The sequence below is a fragment of the Camelus ferus genome, chromosome 4 (assembly GCF_009834535.1).
Source record: "Camelus ferus isolate YT-003-E chromosome 4, BCGSAC_Cfer_1.0, whole genome shotgun sequence".
Lineage (NCBI taxonomy): Eukaryota > Metazoa > Chordata > Mammalia > Artiodactyla > Camelidae > Camelus > Camelus ferus.
Genome location: NC_045699.1, coordinates 12,052,205 through 12,075,258, shown reverse-complemented (window position 1 = coordinate 12,075,258; position 23,054 = coordinate 12,052,205). Strand labels below are relative to the sequence as shown.

Genomic DNA, 23,054 nt, shown 5'->3' with positions numbered 1-23,054 from the left:
ATTTAGTAATATCTATCATATTCAATTGTTGTCAAAATCAAATTAGAAACCGTAGATAAACTCCCTAGTGATACTGACTGGATCATAGCAGGTCCTTCATAAATGGCAGCTATTAGCACTTTAATTTTTGCCAGGAAAATCTCCATGAACTCCCAGGGAAGCACTCTAGGACCCCACACTGACATATTTTCCTCAAAGTGAGGCCTCCATGGAAAGGTCTGTTCTTCCATCCATATCATCCAGAACTCTGGGTTTTTTTTTCTGATATTTATTGGCTGGAACTGCTTTTGAGATTAGAGAAATGAAGCAAAGATCTTGTGGTCCACACATACAGCACTGTCATTGAGGTGAGTGAGGTTGGTAAGTCTGGAGTCTTCAATACTTTGCAAGTTGAAATTCACACAATTAAAAATTTCTAGCACTCAGAAAGCTGGGCTAATTCAGAAAGTGTAAGAAAACAGTGAATCCTAGACCAGCAAAGCAGTCTTTAGCAAACTTTGATACTAATCAATCCAAATGCCATATATGCCAACAGAGAGGATCAGATATAATAAAAAGTGATTTAAGAAATTCAGAGAAGCCCTGTTTTGTCAAGCATTTAGCACTGTTCAAGGGAGAATACAGAGGATTTAGAGGGCTGGATGAGTCCAGTTCTCCTTTGTGAACTAGAAATCATTCCTCATGACATGTTACATTTAAACCATTCTGTTTTTAAACACCATCAAAGTAGCTTTCTATGGGATTTAGTTTCCTATATAGCTTGTTATTGGGAGAGAGTAGTTTGCTCTTGACAGGGTTTTTAAACCTTTTAATCACCGAAAAGAATTGTTATTCATAAATTAGTATTTCTGGTTTATGTACCAGGCCTTTGCAAGTTTAATAAATATGAGTGCATCACCAAATGTATTGACAACACACAATTTCAGGTTCTGAGAACGTAAGGGTCCTAATTCCAAAATGCGGTGACTCAGCTGAGAGAGGTCCTCCCTAGATTGTCTCCAGCATCCCTTCACTATAACATCCAAAACAGAAAAGATGGCACAGGTGTAAGTCCGTCTCTGAGACAGCCTGTGGAGTGCTGCTGCTACTGCTGCTGGCACTACTGATGCCTTGAACATGCAAACAACATACACATTCAGTGTTTTAATCCCACTCAAAAGTAATACGTAGACAGGTGGGAACGGCTGGTTGCCCTGCAATCTATCACACCCAGAATCTCAGAGGATGGGTCCTAACACCTATCACTTTCCATAATAACCTGGTGTGGCTGCTCTATTAGGATAGTAGTTTTCTTATGTTTATTCCCCACAGAGTAAAATCATATATTCTTTTATTTACCTGTAACTACCTTTCTTGAGTTTTAACAGGTGCATCTGACAGTTCTAATGTTTGGTGATTTTGTGTGTGTGTATGAGTGATGGAAGTAATCAGTGTCAATAATCCAGAATTGTTTCCTGTCTTTGGATATTGTTTTATAACATACTTTATTTCCTACCAGCTTCCTATAGCAGAAAATGGCATATTTTACTCCTGAATCTATACTTGTACTTATTTATTGTAAAGAATGTGGAATGTTATAACATCATTACAAAGAAAATTACACAGACATGCTAAAATTTCATCTTAGTCTCTCAGTAGGTTGCATTTATATAAAGGTTACTTTGCCCTTCAGGAATTCCAAAATAACTAGCCTTTCAAGGCTATGCTTACTTCCCCAACATCACAATAAACCAAACCTTCCATGGAGTTTGGAACTATGCCATACATTAACTTGATATATTCTCCATTTAACTTTTATTATTACTTCAGCCTGTGTCACCTTCTATTGACAGTAATTCTGTATGAAGTTATTTCTTTCTCTTTCTTTTTACTGCTTTTATAGCTTGTGGTTAATCAACCACAGCAGAGTATTTAAATAAAATGAGACCAAGATGTAGAAACATGTACTCTAAACAGAATGCTTCACAATAGTGGAAATGCAGATGTAAAATGCCTGAGTATAAGCCAAGATGGAGTGAACAGTAACCAGGATTATACGTATGTAAAGCACAAAATTATACCTGCAGAAGGTCACTGTAGGATGACAGTAGTTTGTAATTCTCAAACAGAAAGATGAGAAAACTGGTTTCTATGAGAAGGCAAAGAAATATCCCATAAGTTCAGTCTAGATGATGCTTTTAAAAAAACACAATATATTATCCATTCACCCTTAAATTCCCTTATAATTCTGCCTCTACAGTTGTTCCAGATCTTTTATGAGAGAGCATGGCCTCTTTCCCTAATAGTTTGACACAAAATTTAAATGAGTAAAATTTAAAACCACACCCTACACATTGCCCACTTGTTTCAATTCTCTACAAAATGGTCAATGTATTTCCTAAGGTAGATTTCCTTTAAGGAGCATTTATTAATCACCTCATATGGTCCAGAAATCCAATGAGCTTAATAAGAACCTGACAACATACTATTATTTATACATTAAGTTTAATAATAGTCACTTAACTATCCCATGGACCAGGCAACTAAATTCTTCTGACAGGTAGTGTATAACTATTTTCTGAAATGTTATTTGTTTGATTTTCATTTTCATATGCAATCATGCTTTAACAGATTAAAAAAAAAGCAATTGCCCTCTTTCTCAAAGTACAGTAGAAGTACAAAGTGCATCTCCCAGATCTTTTGTACCATTAGTCCAATATTATCTACTCCTTAAATCGTTCCTCAATTTAAAAATACAGAACAAAAATACAAGCAAATATGTGTGTGCATGTGTATGTATACACCCTGGTTATAGACAGAGAATTTACCAAATCCCACCTTCTGTTGGCAGAATTTCACCAGGTTAATGCCCTCCAACGGTCATATCACAGCACACACAGAAACTGAGGGTTAGAGAGATACGGCTGTTTGTCGCCAGAGACAACCAGCCTCGGAGCTTTGGCCACTGCAAGTTTCAACTCTGAAGGTTGAGGCAATCAATATATTGGCAGGTTTGTGTCTTACTCCATAGCACATCAACGTAAAAAAACTGTCAGATATAGGACAAGTTATGCTTCTAGCCTTTTTCAACTTGTATGCCTGTCTCATTAATCAAAGCAAAGAACACACACTTTTTGTAGCAGATTTAAGGCATGGAAAATACAATTTTTACACTATAAAGCACACACACAGCAAATGGGAATCCTTTGAGAAGGAGCAGTAACATAGCTTCCAAATAGTGTTAACAGCAATATTAGTAGCAATAGAAGTAGTCACGGTAATGGCTAGCATGTCTCAATAACATTGCTTCCACTTCAAATTTTCTTATATTATTACATCCTCACAACAATTCAAAGATGCAGATACTAGTTACAGAGTTAAAACTGAGGTTATACATGTTAACTAACTTATCATAAGTAACTCATCGAAGATGTGGCAGAACCTGAAACCAGGTTGCCCCAATCCAACCATTATGGTATTATGCTGCCTCCTAACAATAATGAAAAACATTTTTATCCAAACAAAAGAAAACAAATCACACACATAGGTGAAAAACAAACAAACAAACAAAAACCCTGAAATCATATGGCACTACTAAAATCCATAAAAACAGATTGAAATTTTTTTTTAAGTTTTTTTCCCATTCTGCCTCAATTCCTACAGAATAAGAAGTAGCTAAGGAATCATAAACTAATCACTGGTATGGGAATGGGAAAGAGGAGAAAACTAAGGGTGGGGGAAAAAAACAATGAAACCACGAGAAGGATGTACTGCAAAATGTAAAACAAACAGAAAGAGAAAATTTAAACCAAGGAAGACCAAAGAAGAGTGCAGAAGGGCAGAGCATCTCCTGTATCAACTGGCAGAAGACAGACCAGGGTCTCTGAGAATGGTCCTAGGTCAACTGGGCAACGTGCATAGCAAGCCTGAGCCTTGCCCAGTGGAACAGCTATGGTGAAGTGGTAAAAGATGGAAGTGAATTTATTGGAAAAGCTCCCAATAAGTAGCCAGTTGTATTTAAGTCTGATGGAGCAATTTAACAGGTAAATAAGAAAAAAAGTATAAGGAAACAAAAAAAAAAAAAAAAAAAAAAAAAAAAAAAGAAAACTGGAGACTCTCAGTTACCTGGGAATAGTAGTATTGTACCTCTCAAAACAAAAACATACAGAAATCATTCTAAATTGACACGACTAGCTTCTCTCAAAGACTCTGTAGCCCACAGGCTGTTTTTCGTTTCTTAATCTAAAGGGGTAAATTGGGTTGCTTGTCCGCCTGTCATTCAGGGAGCTCAGTTACAGTATTTGCGGACCCATGCCAAGATTTAATCCTCCAAATTCTCAAATGTAGTTCTGGTTGCATGGCACTGGGATTTGACTTCTTCCTCTTTCATCCTCCAGTAACTGTGAATATTCCCCAAGGCTAACTGAGATCACCAAGCTGGATGATGTCACCCTGTCCTTTGAGATTTAAATGAAGTTGTCTCCAAGCCACTTATCCAAAGCCCTGCAGGAAGATCAATGCTTTCTCTAATAATTTTGCAAATTCTTAAGGCAATTCTGTTGCAACTCTGAGGTCCTGCTTTCTGGTGAAATTTCTATTCCATTGAGATTTCTGCTTCTCTGGTTGTTCTACTCAATGAACTCCTATTGCATAACCTCAAAAAAAAAAAAAAAAAAAAAAAAAGAAAGAAAGAAAGAAAGAAAAAAACACCACACTAACTCACACACATTCATATTTTATGAATATCTAAATAGGAGACAGGAGTTACATTTTTCCCTACCCATGGTAGTCACTGTTCTTATATTTTTCTTTTAATACTAATCTTACGGGGAAAGCAAAAAATGGCTTTGGGAGGGAAGAAGGGAAGGGGCTTACCAGTCCATCTTAAAGGCTCCACTAATAATGGGATGTATTTGAAAATCATGGGTTAGTACAAGAGAAAACCACTCTGATTTGTTCTTTAACAGCTTCACCGTAATATCTTGATTAGTCACCTGTGGACCTAACTTGCTCACATAAGGTACATTGTCAAAGTGCTTTCTGAGCAGGGCAGGGAGTTTAACAGATTTAGAGACTGACTCCAGGGTTATGTGATTAGTAAACAGCAGGACAAGAGTAGCCATTAGATCACCTGCTTCCAAATCCCAAAGCAACTAGTCTGATAAACTCTACGGATTCTACTCTGCTCCATCATGCTCACCATCAATGAAATCAAGAAAAGAAGATGCTGGTAAATGTGTTTTGTGGAAGTCACCCACTACATTCACCAGAGCTCTCTAAACATTTGAGCCTACTTATCAGGCCCTACTCAACACTTCCTGAAGCAAATTTGTACTTGAGAGATTTGAGGCCAGTGAGACCACGCTAAGTATTATAATTTATTAAAACTTAATTTTTCAAATACTAAAAGGCTTTTAACATTATTTCATTTTCCTTTTCTAATGTTTATAATGGACCCCTCTCCCATTGCCTTCAAAGCAAATCCATGTATTACTAGCTTCTGATAAGCTTCCAAACTATATTTCTGGGTTTATCCATTTCCACACAGACACATTCATTCAATTCTCCAACTTCTCCAACCTCTAACAATTCACCAACCCTGTACCACATCTGGTGCTTTCTGGTCTATATTTTTTAACTTCCTTATTTATTTATATTAAAATCCAATCTTCCAAGGCTACCTGATCCATGCACAGTTACCTAGCCCTCATTTTAAAAATTTTGATTAAACTCTCTTTATACTTTATTATCATATAGTATCTTCATTCCAAAGATATTATATCCCCTCTAATACGACAATAATTTCTGCATATGCCCTTTTTTTCTACTAATGTATAAGCATAGTGACATGCTTTATCTTTGAATATTTTACCATTTTCCTCCCACAGTCCTTCTCCCAGGATAGCATATTATTTAGGACACAGATGTTTAACAGTAATTTACTAAAATGTGTTAGGTCAATGTCTTTCATAGACCATTATTTATGATTCTTTTTTCACTTACAAAACACCAATTATTGATTTGGCATTTTCTTAAAGTTCAAAAATCTTACCCAAATGGAGGTGGACACTGCTGAAATCTTTATTATCTAAGGTTTTGTTTGTTGGTTGGTTTCTTTCTGACAATTTCCACAAGTCTACCTTAAGGCTCACAGTGTTTCTGGGACTCATAAAGAAACGGGCTGCTACAGAGAAAGCAGCAGATCCCTGAATTTGCAATCCATATAGGCTGATGCTGTTTCCTTGACAATGGACTATTATTCTTAGATGATGAGGGGAGAATTCCTCCAAAACCTTGCCTTGTCGCTTTTTACAGACCTAACAGAATTACAGAACACAAGTGTGTCTGCTTTTTTAGACAATGAGTTTGGCACTTCCTTTTTATCTAATAAGGCATGTTCCCAAAATTTCAGGAAAAAAAAGGAAACAGCTCTTCAGGCAGATTAAAGGCAGCCATTTATGAGGAAAGGAAGAAAGGAGAGAGAGGAGGGAATATTTGATCCTGCCAACTAAAAATTGGCACTTGTTATCTGTCTCTACAAGGAATGAACCACGGTGGCACTTGCCATCTAACTCTGCTTGGATTAAATCACGAGCTCTGCAGCCACTGACCTCCAGCTGATTCCTTGAAAAGAGTTCAGGGTGGAGATCTGGAATGAGGCACTCTGTGTTCTGGGAAAACCGGCAGAGCAGGCCTTCAGATGGATATTTTCAGGAGATAATTTTATGAGTCCAAATTCTTCCACCTCCTCTTATCTAGAAAAGCACTAAAATCACTCATGGTGAATTCTGCTCCTCGTGACTAGCAGCGAGCCTCTGCCTAAATGTGTGCTTGACTTCAAGTACCCCCATCACTAAAATCATATATAATACTGATGATCCTCCCCACCCCCAGCCTCTTCGGAGCAGTTCCTCAGAGCTGAGGTGCTGTTTTCTGGGCTATAGTCCCCCTTTTGCCCTAAATAAAACTTAACCTACGATTCTCATATTGTGTGGTTTTATTTCAGTTGACAATTCTCTACTTACAAAATCCTTGTGAGACAACAGCCATGAAACATTAGAATTAGAGGCAAAAGCTTCAAAGTGAAAACACCAAATCTGAAGACTGAAGCATCAGGGTTAGGATATATATTAAATTTTGGGGGGAAATATGTTAACTGAATTGATAATAAAGATACAGTGAAACTAAAGATAAAATTTCAACAAAATATTATACTAGCTACAATTTATAATAAACCTCAAAATTATTTAAATGTTTTTAAGGTAGAGTTTAATTAATTCAAAAGTATTTAGTAAGTATTCAGTTGGACATATATTAGTCAGAGTATTGTTACAAACTCAGTATTGCCCAAACTCAGTGGCCCACCTAAACAGGAGTTTTTTTTCTCACTAATGCTATATAACCTATGTGAAAATCCCACGTGGGACTGCTTCACTCATCACTCGGGTTTCCAAACTGACGGAGGCTCAACAATCCAAGAGCAAGAGATCTTTTCAGTCACATTGGCAAGGAAAGGAATTCTTGCAATTACATCCTTAGGCTCAGGTATGACTCGCTCAACCACATCTCCTCAGATCCCATTGATCCAACCACACTGCCCAACACAACAGTAAAGGGATAGAAAAGTACATTCCTCTAGTGCAACCAGAAGGAGAGGGAAACTGACCAAGTGAGAGCACTAGACATCTCCACCACAGGACACAAAATTCCACCACCCATAAATCACCACCACCACTCTGCTTCTACACTCAGTGTTTTTATCTCTATTACCCTTTGAAGTAAGCATGTGCTACTAGGAGGAGATGTAATAATGAGGAGAAAAATCAATACAAGAATTTCAACACAATACAAATAAGAGGGTAAAATACAAGAGTATCTTTATCGCCATAGCTGCAGTCTACAGTGGCTCTCAAATTCATCCAATATGCACTGCCTGGCATTGTTGCTGGTTGATCTGTGTTCTGAATTGCTGTTTCCCCTTTTGATTCATCAGAGCATATGACATAACCATTCTGAACACCACTCTTTGCTAACTATCATAGGGAAGCCACCAAATATAAAGGTGCCTTGAGTACCACTTAAAAACAATCAATGTAATATAAAATAATGTAACAAAAATAAAAGCAATCGATCCATGGAAATCAAAAGGGTTATGTCGATAAATACTGTGAATTACATTCTGTAAGTTGATCATGCCAGTACAAAAGAGTCTATCGTGTGTTTTGCTAAATGGGTATGCACACAATGGTTCATCTTTAGAATTGCATATTTTATCTACTTGATAACCACAAAAGACTTTTTCCAGAGTATGTTCACAAACTGCATTTACAAAGATTACTTTTAAACAAATGAGCAGAGAAATTATATTAAATATATTTGCTTAGGACAAAAGAAAGTTTGAACTAACCAGATTATCTGAGCAAAAATGCATGGGTCATCCAAACCATTTCCCCAAAGCCCATTTATGTTCTAAGAAAGCAAGCAAAAGCCGTTCATGCTTAATTCATGTATTGTGTACACTGCATATTCAGTTTTGAAACTGATATCGTAGAGTTATATCACTGCCCCTGGTGAAATAATTGAGTGTAGAATATTTCTTTTCATTTTGCTAGACATTTACAGTATGATATGATGAAAAGTGAACAAGATTGACTGGGCATCAGGAGACCTAAATTTTGCTTCAACTTTACCCCTAGGTAGTAAATAAGCTGACCTTTTCTTAGCTTCAGTTTCTTCAGCTAGGGAAGAAAGGAATGCTTTTTAAGTTCCCTTCTAACTCCAGCACCCTTGCCTTGGAAATTTTACATTCATATAGAAGTTTGCACAATCCTCTTCATGACAGTAATGTACAATTAAGGGTACAACCTCTGGAGATAGACTGCCTGAATTTGACTCACAGCTTTACCATTATTCACTCTCTAGTCAGTAAGACAAGAATAATAATGGCATCCAATTCATAAGATGTCAAAAAGATTAAATGAGTTAATACTTGCAAATGCATCTAGAATGTTGAAATATAGCAAGCATTTAATGATTATTAGTTATTATTATCAATAGGCATTTATTGCTATGTAAAAATGCTATCATTTAATGTTGATCTAACTTACTGACTTACTATTAAGATAAAGTTTGGAATGAGCTATGAACTCTTTCCATAAGTTATCTATGATAATTTGGGGAACCATATGATATGAATACTTAGAGAGCAGCACATACCAATTTTAACAAGTAAGTTATAACCACAATGCCCAGTGACAATAGCCAAAGCTTTAACTGGCAGTAAACTATTTTAATACTGGCAGTACAAATAGATATTAAAACAGGAAACGCTGTTTTGGTTTATAGCAGTTGGTGAAAAAGATATCCTAACTGACCCTCATGATGAAGACAACCTAAAATGTTAGACAACACATGAAAACACAAAATTAAACATGTTTTTTAAAATGCATCTTATTAATCACAAAGAAAAAGTAATTCTAAGACAGAGAAATCAGCAGTCACCAATTTAATCAAAAGACTAAAATTAATACCACCAGTAATGAGAAAAGTTGACATCAGGGTCCTTCTTGCATGATGCACTGAGAATATTACCTTTGAAATAATCCTATCAAAATGCATAACTGAGTCTAATCCTGAGGAAACATCAGACATTCAGTCTGAGAGATAATCTACATTAAAAACTGGCCACTCTTCTGAAATGCCAATGTCATTAAAGATGAAGATTAAGATTAAAACCCACAAAAAAGACAGATGAACCTGTATTTTCTATTGCTATAAAGGACCTTATTGGGAGAGTGAGCAAAACTTGAATAATGTCTGCGATAATTTTAAGATACATTCACAAATCTTTGATGCTCCTCCTAGCCTAATTCCTCTCTCCTTGAGCGTTGGCTACACTTAGAGACTCAATTCTAATACGCAGAATGCAGTAGAAATAAAAGGATGTCACTTCTAAGGCTAAAAGGCATCATGGCTTCATCCTTGTACTCGCTTTTAGATCACTTACTATGAGGAGCGATAGTAGACTATATCATGAAGATACCAAGCAACACCATGGATAGGTCCACACAGTGAGGAACTGAGGCCTCCAGCCAACAACTATGCGAGTGAGTCTTCTTGGAAATGGATCATGAAGCCCAGGCAATCCTTTAAATGACCACTGCTTGACAACAACCACATAGATACTCCAAAACTGCCCAACTCAGTCACTCCTGATTCCTGACCCACAGAAACTGTGAGATAATTAGTAATGGAGATTTTTGTTTTGTTCTGTTTGATTGCTTTTAATTTATTTAATTGTGGTAAGATACACATAAAATTTACCACTTAAACCATTTTAAGTGTATAGTTCAGTGATACATTCACATTCTTGTGCTGCCATGACCACCACATTTTTTCATATCTCTAAATGTTCAATAAAGCCAAAAACAAAGAGGCAACATCAGAAATAAAAGATTCTGGATGGATATAGATATTTTGTATTATTGCTCTGATGCTAGGTTGTGCTGTCAAAGATAGGAGAGCTCTCATCACTTGGGGAATCAGTCTGATTAGAAACAATGCAAAAAATAAACCTGAGTCAGGTCTAGATGACCATGAAGCTCTGCCAGATAGTTAAGAGTGGCAGACTGCAAAAATGCCTCAATTTTTTTCACTCTTCTCTTCCCTGTATCCACTCCCTTTGTATTGTTACTCTATAGCTAATCTCATCAAGGGGTGGAGTTCAATTGCCCAGCCCCTATATCTGGGCTGGCCTGAGAAATCTTGAATGCTTCTATTCTTTGTCTTGAAACCCTGCCATCCGCTATGTGAATCTGTCCAAGCTAATCAACTGTGTGATCAGAGATAAGTGGCCCAGTCACCCTAGTGCCTCAGCCAGAAAATTGTGAAAATAACTGAATGAAGCCCTCCTAGACTAGCCAGCCCTGGCATAGCCACAGCTGACCTCATGTGCACGAACAAGCTCGGCTAAAACCAGTGAATCCCAGAATCATCATGGCTGCCCACTGACCCAAAGACCTGTGAGAAATAACTGAATGATCATTGTGTCAACCTAGTAAATTTTGAGGCAGTCTGTTACTTAGCAAAAAAGAAAAACTCGATCATGCGATCATGCAATCATGAAAGCAGATAGTAATCATGAATAAACTGATTCTATAGTTCTACAAGCATTATTTATTTCCTTGCTATGTGCCTTTTTTTTCTGAAAATACTCATAAAATGCATTTACCTGGTTGTAATTTTGTAAGCCCATGAGACAGTAGCCATGAATATTTCTACTGTGTGTAAAATATCTCCATTTTGGAATATTTGAGACAAGAACGTCTTCAAAAATGATCAACTCTGCGAAGATGGATTTTAAATTACTCTCTCTCTCTTTTTTTTAAAGCAAACAGGGTAAAGTTTCTTGAGGACAAAATGGAATGACTTGAGAGGAAATGCACTGGTACGAAGCTGAGATATTCTGATCTCCCGTCTCTTAATATATGACACTGTGAAAACCCGCTGTTCTGCAGAGCCACCGTATTCATAAGAACAAGAGAACAGGGGTGGCAGAAGGTATTTTAAACAAAGTCATCAAGGCACTCATGAGGACGGCATATTTTCCATGAACAAGCAGCATAATGTAGTAGTCTGCTCTAACACCACATGCGGCATAATGGAAACGGCACTTTCAGAATACTGATTCTCCCACAGGGAACTCGATGGTGAACTAGGAAAAGATCACAGGCTCTGACAGCTGATTGGTGAATTAATTAGGTGTTCCATTTTCTTTTTCATGCTACTGTAAATTACATGTGGAGCACACATTCAGAGTCAAAAAATGACCCCAAGGACGCTAGGTGTTACACAACAGTAGGGCAAAGTGCAATCAGAATCCAGGGGGAGGACCAATGCAAACAGGTTTACCAGAGACCTGCTGAGATTCATCTTATTTTTCTTTCCGAGGGGAAAATTTAGACTTGGGTGAAAAAATTATTTAGTCTCCAAGTGAAAGAAATTGATGCCTTTTTATTACTTTTTCTAAAGTTGTCTTGATACAGACTTAATGTCACATTCTAAACTTTTTTTTCCCCATCTCTAAAGTCAACCTCCTCATGTAACCTATCATGTGACAGGAACTTTGAAAGAGCACCAAGAGGACCATTTTCCATTCTGCAATGACCATGTTATTGTCACTGTGGCCTACTGTTTCTCAAGAAATCGTCTTTTGTTACTAAGGACAACTTGTTATGTAACATACTGTTTATCAGTTGTGCTATCTTGGGCAAGTTATTTAATCTCCTTAGCCTTCAGTTTCTTTGTCTGCAGAATGGGGATAATGATAATATTCATTTCATAAGGCTGTTATGGGGATTAATAAAGTAAATATTGAAACATACTTAAAATAGTGCCTGACATAGGGCACTGCTACAGAAGTTGTTGCATGAATATTGTATAAAAATGATGTTCTGTTTCCACTGAGATACATTATCATTTAAATTTTAGTTCACTCAATGGATAAAGATTTTGATTTCAACATTATAAATGAAAATGGGTTTTTCCTCCAAAAATACAAATACTAATAGAGTATACCGTATTGAGGATAGGAATGTGAGAGTTCACAGGACATTTACTATTTTTCCTATTATCTTCTGTAATGGGTTGGATAAGGTGATAAATATAGGGCAGAAATTATATCTGTCAGACAAAAAACAAAAGAGTTACTTAAATTCATTTCAAGCCTCTTTCCTGATGACAAACGGATCAAGCTGCAAGCATATTGTGATACATCTGTATTTTGATTAGTATCCCCCATGCTGCATGGAAAAGCATGCAGCAAATGCAAAGCCAATTCAACGCAACTCAACTCTTTGAGCAAAACACTGGGAAGAACCCTGAAGAGGATGCAAATCAACATTGAAATATGTCCCCCACTTTAAATCTCCAGAACAGCTATTAATACTTTAACCTTGTCCAACAAAACACTGATCACTAAAAATACACATGGTTATGGAAAGAACACGTAAAAGACCTTTTAGAAGGTTATTTTTTTTAATTTATGTACTTATTTTGGGGGTAATTAGGTTTATTTATTTTAATGGAGGTACTGGGGTTTGAACCCAGGACCTTGTGCATGCGAAGCATGCACTCTACCACTGTGCTATACCCTCCCCCTAGAAGGTTACTCTTAATTAGTTCCTTCCTCTTCCCCTGTCTGCTAAGCACTGAAGATAACTGTTGAGTCATGAAGGAATCAACTCTTGTGCCCACAGGATGCATGAGGACCAGTATAGGGTTGAGATGGACACAAAAGATGGACCAACATTCCTGGAAGAAACAATTTGTGATTGTACCTGAGCTGGTAAGCATAAAGAAGTCTGAGGGATTTAAGTCCCTTTTTAAGCTTGATGAGACTGTGATATTCATAAGGAGCAAAAATGCTATTGATAGGTAATATGAGATATTTGGTAAACAGAAGTAAGAAATTAAGTACTATTATTGAGTGAGTATGTTGCAGCCTGCTTATTCCTAAAAGGATTTGAGGTGGCTAAATTGTTTTTGGTGTAAAATAAAAATAAGTGATGATTTATAAAAGAATGTTTGATACAAAATAAAATAGGAAGAAGGGAAAAAAATAAGTGATGATAACTTGTAAAACTGAACAAATTTAATAACACTAGGGATAAAGTTATTACCAACTTGAAAACAAGCAGCGCATGGTTAGGGGAACCCAGGACTACTGGGCTCCTTTCTCAGACCACAGGACTACTCTTTGTGTCATTCTTAAGGGAGCTGTCTGCAAGGGGCACTGGCAATTGGGCAAAGTTTCACTTTCTTATTAAAAGTGTTTGGGACTTAAATGTTAATATAGAGAACTGTGATAAATTGGGCTTGGAACCAGGACTTGGGTTAGAATCCTGAGAGATTTCTGCCACCCCACTCCAAATTCAAGCTCAAATTGTGTAACTGACACCGATCAGATCAGATGCCTTCAAGGAAATGAGCTGCCTAAGGAGTAAGCCCTGGGTCAGTTTACCAGGTAGGATAAGACAGAAAGGAGAAGAGTGTGTTAGCAAGAAAGATGACTGAGCTTCTCCAAGCAGGAGGGCCTTGGCCCTTCAGAGTGAAAGAAAGATAAGACAGACCCCTGCCTACATGCACAGTTGTTCATTGACGGCTCTCCCGCAGCACCTTGGACTCTCTCCAATCAGATCCTCATCTTTCTTGGGACTTAGGACTTTGTTCCCTCTGAGAGCTCATCCTGCAGATATTGCCTCATTATTATTATTTAGATTCCTACTTAAAACGTCACCTCTACAGTGAGGCCTTTTCTGAAAACACAATTCAAAGTAGCTCCTTGGGCTCTCAACTTGTTTTACTTCCAATTTAGCTCTTATTACTACTAAATATTTTCTTTCACCTACTTTTATTGTTCATGAACTCCACACCCCATCACACCCATCTAGAACATAAGGTCTGTGACAGTACGGATCATATCTATATTGTTGACTCACATACAGATGAGTAATAAGTCCACATAACAGGCACTCCATAATGTTTACTGAATGAACACATGGAAGGATGTGTGTGTGTGTGTGTGTGTGTGTGTGTGTGTGTGTGTGTGTGTGTGTTTTGTAAGCCAAGAAAGGGGGCAGAAAAAGAGCTGCTTCTTGGGGAACTTCTTATTTTAATATTGACAACAGGTAATATTTACCAACAATGTGTATTAGTATATTAAGTGATTATCTTGTATAATCTTCGCAACACCATCATAATATAAACACTGGGGAAAAAAATGAGGTACCATCCTGACTGAATCTGCCTTAGAGCCATATAAACGAGATGGGGTCCACACATAAACTGACCCCAGAGCAGTGATGCTTTGTTACTGTAGACGCCATTCAATTCTGTTTACTTGCTGACATGTTCAACAGTATTGGCTCTGAGCTTCCTAGTACTGTACACGTGCCTGCAAATAAATCTATCACATGATCTTCTGGAATGATGAGTAAAAGATAAACAAGTTGCCAGGAGAAATCTTACTCCAAATCTTATTTGGAGTGTTGAGACTAGAGGAGAGTATGTCCCATTGTCTCCTTAATAGAGAAGCTTAATAAAGAATGAAGTAAACCCACACTATAAATAACATTACTACAGTAAATGTAAGCGTGGGTTCCTAACATCTATAACAGAAATCAGTGTAAGTTAAATGCATTGATTCAAGCTGTGGAAGTACTTCTACAGGGGAAATACGAAGATTTTAATAGTCCTATTTAATCCATTGATAAATGTAATAAGCTATATTGATGAATGAAAAAAAATTTGTATCATGTGAGCAATCTTCCCTCAATATTATTTCTTGCCACTACTTTGTTGACTAACACTGGCTGGCAGAAATTGTGATGCATATACTGTACGATGAGTGATACAGACCCTAATTTCTGGTGTTACTAATTAAGGGCATATCCACAGGTTTTAAAGCATGCATGATTTTGGCATCTTCTCAGATGCCTAATGAGAACCCTTACCTGAACAGGCTACCATTTTACCTATGCAGAGAAGCACAAAAGAGAATATCTACAGCTGACATCTAGACATTCCTCAGGAAAATCTCTGGTTTTATCTAGTGCATGAACAGAAGTCTTACTGAAAGGCCAACATCTTAACCTAGTCATAATCCTAAATCATTGAAAAATAATAAGTAAAGGACCCATAAAATATTCAATTCTAATCTATACTATAAAATGCACTCCTAGGTAACGAAAATAACTGCTGGGCTCTAATTCAAGACCAGTGAAATGGCAAAGCACATAGTTTGCAATGGTTGATGCTAAATCATTCTTTCTTACCATCATTAGTACATGAACCTCAATAACAACGTCATATCGTAAGCAGCAGTTTCATCATCCTCTTTTCACAGACTAGTAAACGAAGCCCCGGAGACCTCACATAAAAAACCAAAGTGACAGATGCAGTAAGTGGGAACCCAGAAATGCTGCACTGGGACTGAGATTGTAATCACTAAATCATTGTGCCTCACTATGGGCAACTTCCACCGGATAGCTGAAATTTGTAGATTTTTGGAGCTATAAATAATCTTGAGGGTCATTTGCTTAGTCTTCTTATTATACAGATGAACTAAAACACAGTAAACAGCTGACTTAAAGTCCATATCCTAGTTAGAAATGGAATTAAAATAGAATTATTTCCAGAAGATTAAACCCCAACATGCTCATAAAGGAAATGAGGGCTTGGGTATTTCAATCCATATACTCCTGAATTCCTCTCTCAAAATTTAGCTCTGAATGCATCCAAGACAGCCTGCCCACTTCATTTTATTTCAAGGTGATGCAGTCACCTCTTCCACCATCCTCCTTATTAGAAAAAGTAGACATTAAAGCACTCCCGATCAAGACTATGTACTCCAAGCTGGACTAATGCAACTGGGAGACAAGCCTAAACCAAAAATCCCTGAAGAAATCCTACATTTTTTTCTAAATAAAATTTCTTTATATAAAAATCATCTTAAATTAAGAAAACCTTAGCAAACTAAATCCAACAATGCACAAAAAGATCATACACCATAATCAAGTTGGAATTTTTCCAGGGTCACAAGGATGGTTCAACAGTTGAAAATCAATCAGTGTGATATATCACATTAGCAAAAGGAAAGATAAAACTAGATGATCATCTCAATAGATGCAGAAAAAGCATTTGACAAAATTCAACATCCATTCATGATAAAAACTTTCATCAAAGTGGGTATAAAGGGAACATATCTCAACATAATAAAGACCATTTATGCCAAACCCACAGCCAACACAGTACCCAATGCAGAAAAGCTGAAAGCCTTCCAATAAATTCAGGGACAACACAAGGATGCCTACTCTCACCATTTATATTTAATATAGTACTTAAAGTCCTAGCCACAGCAATCGGTAAAGGAAAAGAAATAGAAGGTATACAAATTGGGAGGGAAGAGGTGAAACTGTTACTATCTGCAGATGGCATGATACTCTGTACAGAGAACCCTAAAGCCTCTACTCCAAAAGTCTGCTCCAGAACTAATAAATTAATTCAGCAAGGTTGCAGAACATAAGATTAATAATCCAAAAATAATCTGTTGTGTTTCTATACACTGATAATGAACTAACAGAAAGAGAAAGTACAAAATAATTCCATTTAAAATTGCATCAAAAAAGTATACCTAAGATTAAATTTAACCAAGGAGATGAAAGATCTATACACTGAAAACTATAAAAAATTGATAAAGGAAACTAAAAATGATTCAAAGAAATAGAAAGCTATAACATATTCTTGAATTAAAAGAATCAATATTATTAATATGGCCATACTAACCAAAGCAATCTACAGATTTACTGCAATCCCTATCAAAATGCTCATGACATTTTTCACAGAACTAGAACAAATAATTCTAAAATTTGTAGGGAAAGACAAAAGACCCAGAATTGACAAAGTAAAGCAATCCTGAGGAAAGAAGAACAAAGCTGGAGGCATGACCCTTCCATACTTCAGACAGTGCTACAAAGCTACAAGAATCAAAACAGTGTGGGACGGAGGGGGAAAAAAAAAAAACAGACACATAGATCAATAAAACAGAATTGAGAGTCCAGAAATAAACCCACCTACTTACAGTTAATTAATCTATGACAGAGGAGGCAAGAATATGCAGCAGAGAAAGGCAATCTCTTCAACAAGTGGTGTCAGGAAAGCTAAACAGTCACATGTAAAACAATGAAATTAGGACATTTCCTCACACTATATACAAAAATACAATCAAAATGGTTTAAAGACCTAAATGTAAGACATGATACCATAAAACTCTTAGAAGACTATATAGGCAGAACATTCTTTGACATAAATCATAGCAATATTTTCTTGAATCAGTCTCCAAAGGCAAAAGAAATAAAAACAAAAAATAAACAAATGGGACCTAATTAAACTTAAAGGCTTTTGCACAGCAAAGGAAACCATCAATAAGACAAAAAGACAACCTACGGCATGAAAGAAAATATTTGCAAATAATATGACCAACAAGGGGTTAATATTGAAAATATACAAACAGCTCATACAAATCAAAACCAAAAAAAAAAAAAAAAAAATCAAAAAACGGTCAGACCTGAATAGACATTTTTCCAAAGAAGACATATAGATGGCTAATAGGCACAAGAAAAGATACTCAACTATGCTAATTATTACAAAAATGCAAATCAAAATCACAGTGAGGTATCATCTCACACCTGTCAGAACGGCTATCAGCAAAAAGTATACAAATAACAAATTTTGGAGAAGATGCGGAGAAAACTGTTAGAAATGTATATTGGTGAAACTACTATAGAAAACACTATAGGTTCCTTAAAAAACTAAAAACAGAACTACCATATGATCCAACAATTCCACTCCTGGGTACACAGCTGGAAAGCAATAAAAACATTAACTCAAAAATATACATGTACCCCAATGTTCATAGCAGCACTATTTACAATAGCCAAGACATAGATGCAAACGAAGTGCCCATCAACAGCTGATTGTATTAAAAAGAAATGGTATACACACACACACACACACACACACACACACATATGAATATTACTCAGCCATAAAAATAATAAAATACTGCCATTAGCAACAGCATGGATGGACCTATAGAATATTATGTTTAGTGAAATAAGTCAGCTAGAGAAAGATAAATACTATATATCACTCATGCATGCAATCTAAAAAATACTACAAATGATTGCATATACAAAACAGAAACAGACTCATAGACATAGAAAACAAACCTGTGGTTACTAAAGGGGAGAGGAAATGAAGGAGGGACAAATTAGGAGTTTGGGGTTAACAGATACAAACTACTATATACACAATATATCAGCAACAATATATCAAAACAATATATCAGCTATTTACTGAATAGCACAGGGAATTATACCCATTGTCTTTTAATAAGCTATAATGGAATGTAATCTGCAAAAATACTGAATCACTATGCTGTACACCTGAAACTAACACAACATTGTAAGTCAGCTATACTTCAATTTTAAAAAATGAAAACACAGAGCATAAAATAGTACTACTTAGTATTAAACACATGGTCTAATGGCATATGTAAAGGATATTTCTCCAAATGAAAGACCATTGAAAAATGATAGCTAGGATAATGAAAGAGATGCAAACTGTCATCTCCTCCAGTGCTGACTGAGTCATGAATCCCTGGCAAGAAGTGGCTGGCTAGCCAACCACACCAGGTGATGCTGACTCTGGGGTCAGAACCCTTAGTCCTTTATGCAGCAGCCCATTCTGTTTTCAGAGAAATTTTAATTTTGACATCTTTTCTTTGTCTTTTGTTTGCTTAAACCAAATCCATATAATATTATTTTTAAAATCTTTCCCATATCAGGTCATGTTACACCCAAATGTCCCAAGACCTCCCTCAGAATCACAGCTATAAAGTCTAACTTCCCTTTCATTTGGTATCAGTTCAGATATTTAGAGAATTAGCACTTGCACTTGCAAGTCTTGTCTTCTCAAAACAAGTCATATCTAATTTTTTTAAGCCTCTGAATCCCCTCAGTATTGTTTGCTCTAGGAGGTCATCTTTGAGTTTATCATTGTCCATCTTCAACCTGTGGATTCAGCTCTCAGTTTGGGAAGCATTCTCTATTCTGAGTGCTAACCTATTTTAGAGCCCCTTCTCTGTTCAGTCTGCCTGTTAATATCATCCACATTCTAATTGCATATTGGCCATCACATTGGAGACATTTACCTTCTAAACTTGAATATGTGTTTCTTCGTACAACATAAAATGTCTCTGCTATATTCACAATTTATCTCACTCTTAACTAATGCCAATTTTAAAAATATATTCTGGTATTTAGACTGGAGAATATAAATTCTAAAAACCTCACCTAAAGTTTTGAGGAAATAATTCTTAGCAATAAAAAATAGGCATATTCAGTCCCTGCAGAGGTGAGGGGAACGATGTTAGAATCTCCCTTTGTCACTTTAGGTGAAGACCTGACCGTGTGGCCAAAGGAGAAAGAGCCAGGGTTGGGAAGAAGAGGCTGCAAATGGGAGAGAAAGTGAGCTTCATTGTTAGAACAAGAATCTAGAAGAGACAGGCTGTCCTTTCATTCTGCTCATGTTACTTGCCTGAAACTTTTGTTAAAATGAAAGTTCTCAGTGCAGACAAATTTCCATATGGCTTTAATGTTATTTAAAAATCCCATCAAAATCAAATGAAATATTAATTTTCAATATAACCTCTAGTCATTTAATAAATTAATAGTGTTTCTTTTTTGCTAATAAAAATAAAACTACCTCCTATCTACTATCAAAGTACATCTGAAGACAGCCAGTGTTCCGTGGGTTCACAAGCAGGGACAGACTGCAGAATTTCATATAAATTCAAGGAGGGAAAAGAGGTTAATTGACAGGGTTACTTAAACTGGCAAAAGGAACTATGAAAGACTACACTGAAATATTCAAAGATGTAATTATATTTCAGAGTGTCTCCAAATCACATCAAATTGATATTTTAAGTGCCATTTGATGTTCTTTTTGATTGGAAGAGCCCTGTGAATGACAGACAGTTTTGTGCTGTGCAAATGAATAGTTTCCCCTAATTCTCTCCACATGACTGCCCATCCTTTCCCTATTATCTCATCCAAGTTATAATGGAGAACTTGTACAATGATGATCATATGCCTCATCATGCAGTTCATGACATAAATTTTATCAAGGCCTTTATTTTTTTTTAATTTGACTGATTTAGTATATTTGGTGTATATTTAACTTCTCTCCAATTACTCCTTGAAATATACTTCTTTTTCTTTTCATTTATATCTATATTTCTGTGCATACAGAGTGTGAGTTTCCTTTGGACCCCTAAACACCATCCAATCTGATGTGTGTGTGTGTTTGTGTGTGCATGTATCCACCAACTGTACCTTGGCAGACAACTTACAGACAAGTTATTCCTTCCTTGCTATTATTGTTTGTCTGACAGACATGGGAAACAGTACTGCAAGCTGGCATATTCCCTTTCTAGGAAACCCACTTTTCAGAAGAAAATGTTCTTTGCTTCATTTATTGTTCTTCATGAGGACACAAGTGATGCAGTCCCCTATGTCTCCCTTTAGTTGCATTAAAGGAGGTTTTCTCAACAGTTACTAGCCAAGCCTTGCCTTCCTGGGCATCCTTCCTATCTTAATTCTTTCCTCTGTAATTATAGGTGCTGAAAGAAAGCAGTGATCACTAATGTCTCAATTTACTGTCCAACAACTGAAAACAAAAAATAAACAAAAAATAAAAAATAAAAACCCCATTGTGATGCTTGATAAAGGACCACAGGCAAAGAAAGAGAAAGTAGAAAAACTAATCATACCTTCTAACGAAAAGAAAGCCATCCACATCATACGCACACAAGCCACTGAAGAGAGTATGAGGCCGTTTCTATTCTTGTAGCTATATTTTTAAATATAGAGTGAGCAAATGTGTTGCCCTCCAGGACTAATGAAAAGAAAAAAGTCCAGCCATAACTCAGCTTCCACTTCAAATTAATAATATACCTCCAATATGGCTACCTAAGTCATAAGTACAATAAAAATATCTTTAGCCATTAAACTTTATGTGTAATATTTGAACATGCTAACATGGTGTTTAAAGGGACAAAATGACTTTAAGCAAACAAAAACTGTGTACAGGCTGAAGCATATAATATATTCAATAGTTCTACAGATAAAAAAGGTATAAGCCCACCAGAGGACTGTCCATATGCCAATAACTTCCCCCAGTCACTTTGGAGCTAACAAAGCAGAGGAACTACTTAATTCAAAATATGACCAAATAAAAGAAAATTAACTTCCTTCTTGGCATAAAGAAAATAAGTCTTAAGGCAAAGAATGGTATTTCATTGCATCCTGATGATACAATTAAAATAAATTCAGTATTTACCTTATATGATTAAAAATCCATCGGACACTTTAGAAGCCCAAGCAGCTCATGATGCAGCTTTGCAGTGGCAGTCTTCAAGTCCTATAAATAAAAGGAAGTTGAAAGAGAACATTTAGAGCAATACATGTCTTTGTAGAGTGATGCTGATTAGCTATGAAATGTTTATTATCACTCCTCATTGCCATTTTGAAAGTAACTCCCTATACATTACTGTTATCATAGATTTTGTTAAATGTACAAAACAGAAACAAAAATTGTCTTTCTGGGACTTCCAAGGCATCAATTAGGCTCCAGATTATGAAATACAACAAAAAAAATCATTCAATCACATGTTATTTTTACTGGGAATGGCTGTTGTACTAAACTAAAGCATTTGTAATTGAAATGTTTTCTTATTATACACGTTACCAACATAAATGTTTTTTGTAGTCATAACACTGAGTTATAAGTAATAGGGGGTGTTGGCTCCTTATTTCTTTTACTATTGACCTCTTTAATAGATTCAAGCAAGTATTCTTACTTTATGTCCTATAATTTTCCTGGGGAAGATTAATAAAATGTGGAAAATAATAGTCATCCATTTGATAACTGATATGCAGTATGTAGGTATATAGGTGGCTTCTACTTCTAGACAATTTACACTATACAGGATAAAAAAATTAATAAGTTAAACTTTCACAAACATTTTCAATTATCTCTGGAATAAACTTTTTTTTAAACAGTATTTTCTCCCATATAGCTGCTAAGAGAGAAATAAAGTGACAGGCAAGATATACTGTTACTTTGCAGATCCCAACATTACTTCTCCATGTTCTTCAAACACAAACGCATACCATTAGGTAGAATGGGACAGTATTGCATTCCTCTCCAACACTCCCTCACTCCCAGCCTCATGCGTGTGATACTAAATTCGGGCATGAATCTCAGTGAAGCAGCATCAGGGACACCCGGGCCTTAACTCCCACCCTTTTCTGAAAATCTCTAATCCATTAAGTGGCAAAGATCATGTTAGGAACAGAGGTAGGGGGAAATGGTGCTCCTGAGACGTATAACTTTGCCAAGGCCCGTGTGGCAGGTTGGAACAGAAATAAATGAGCATCTTTTTATCCCATTGC

General features: G+C 36.3%; 1 protein-coding gene and 1 non-coding gene across 2 annotated transcripts in view; both read right to left on the bottom strand.

Moving 5' to 3' along the window:
* Positions 1 to 23,054, bottom strand: part of LINGO2 (leucine rich repeat and Ig domain containing 2) — a 1,050,366-nt gene that overhangs the window by 577,101 nt on the left and 450,211 nt on the right. Inside the window, exon 3 of the mRNA XM_032479097.1 lies at positions 21,940 to 22,020. The gene's annotated coding sequence lies outside the window, so the exon portion shown is untranslated. The remainder of the gene's footprint in view (positions 1 to 21,939; positions 22,021 to 23,054) is intronic.
* On the bottom strand, positions 13,062 to 13,133 carry TRNAA-CGC. Its single transcript has one exon. It is a non-coding gene; the product is annotated as a tRNA-Ala (tRNA).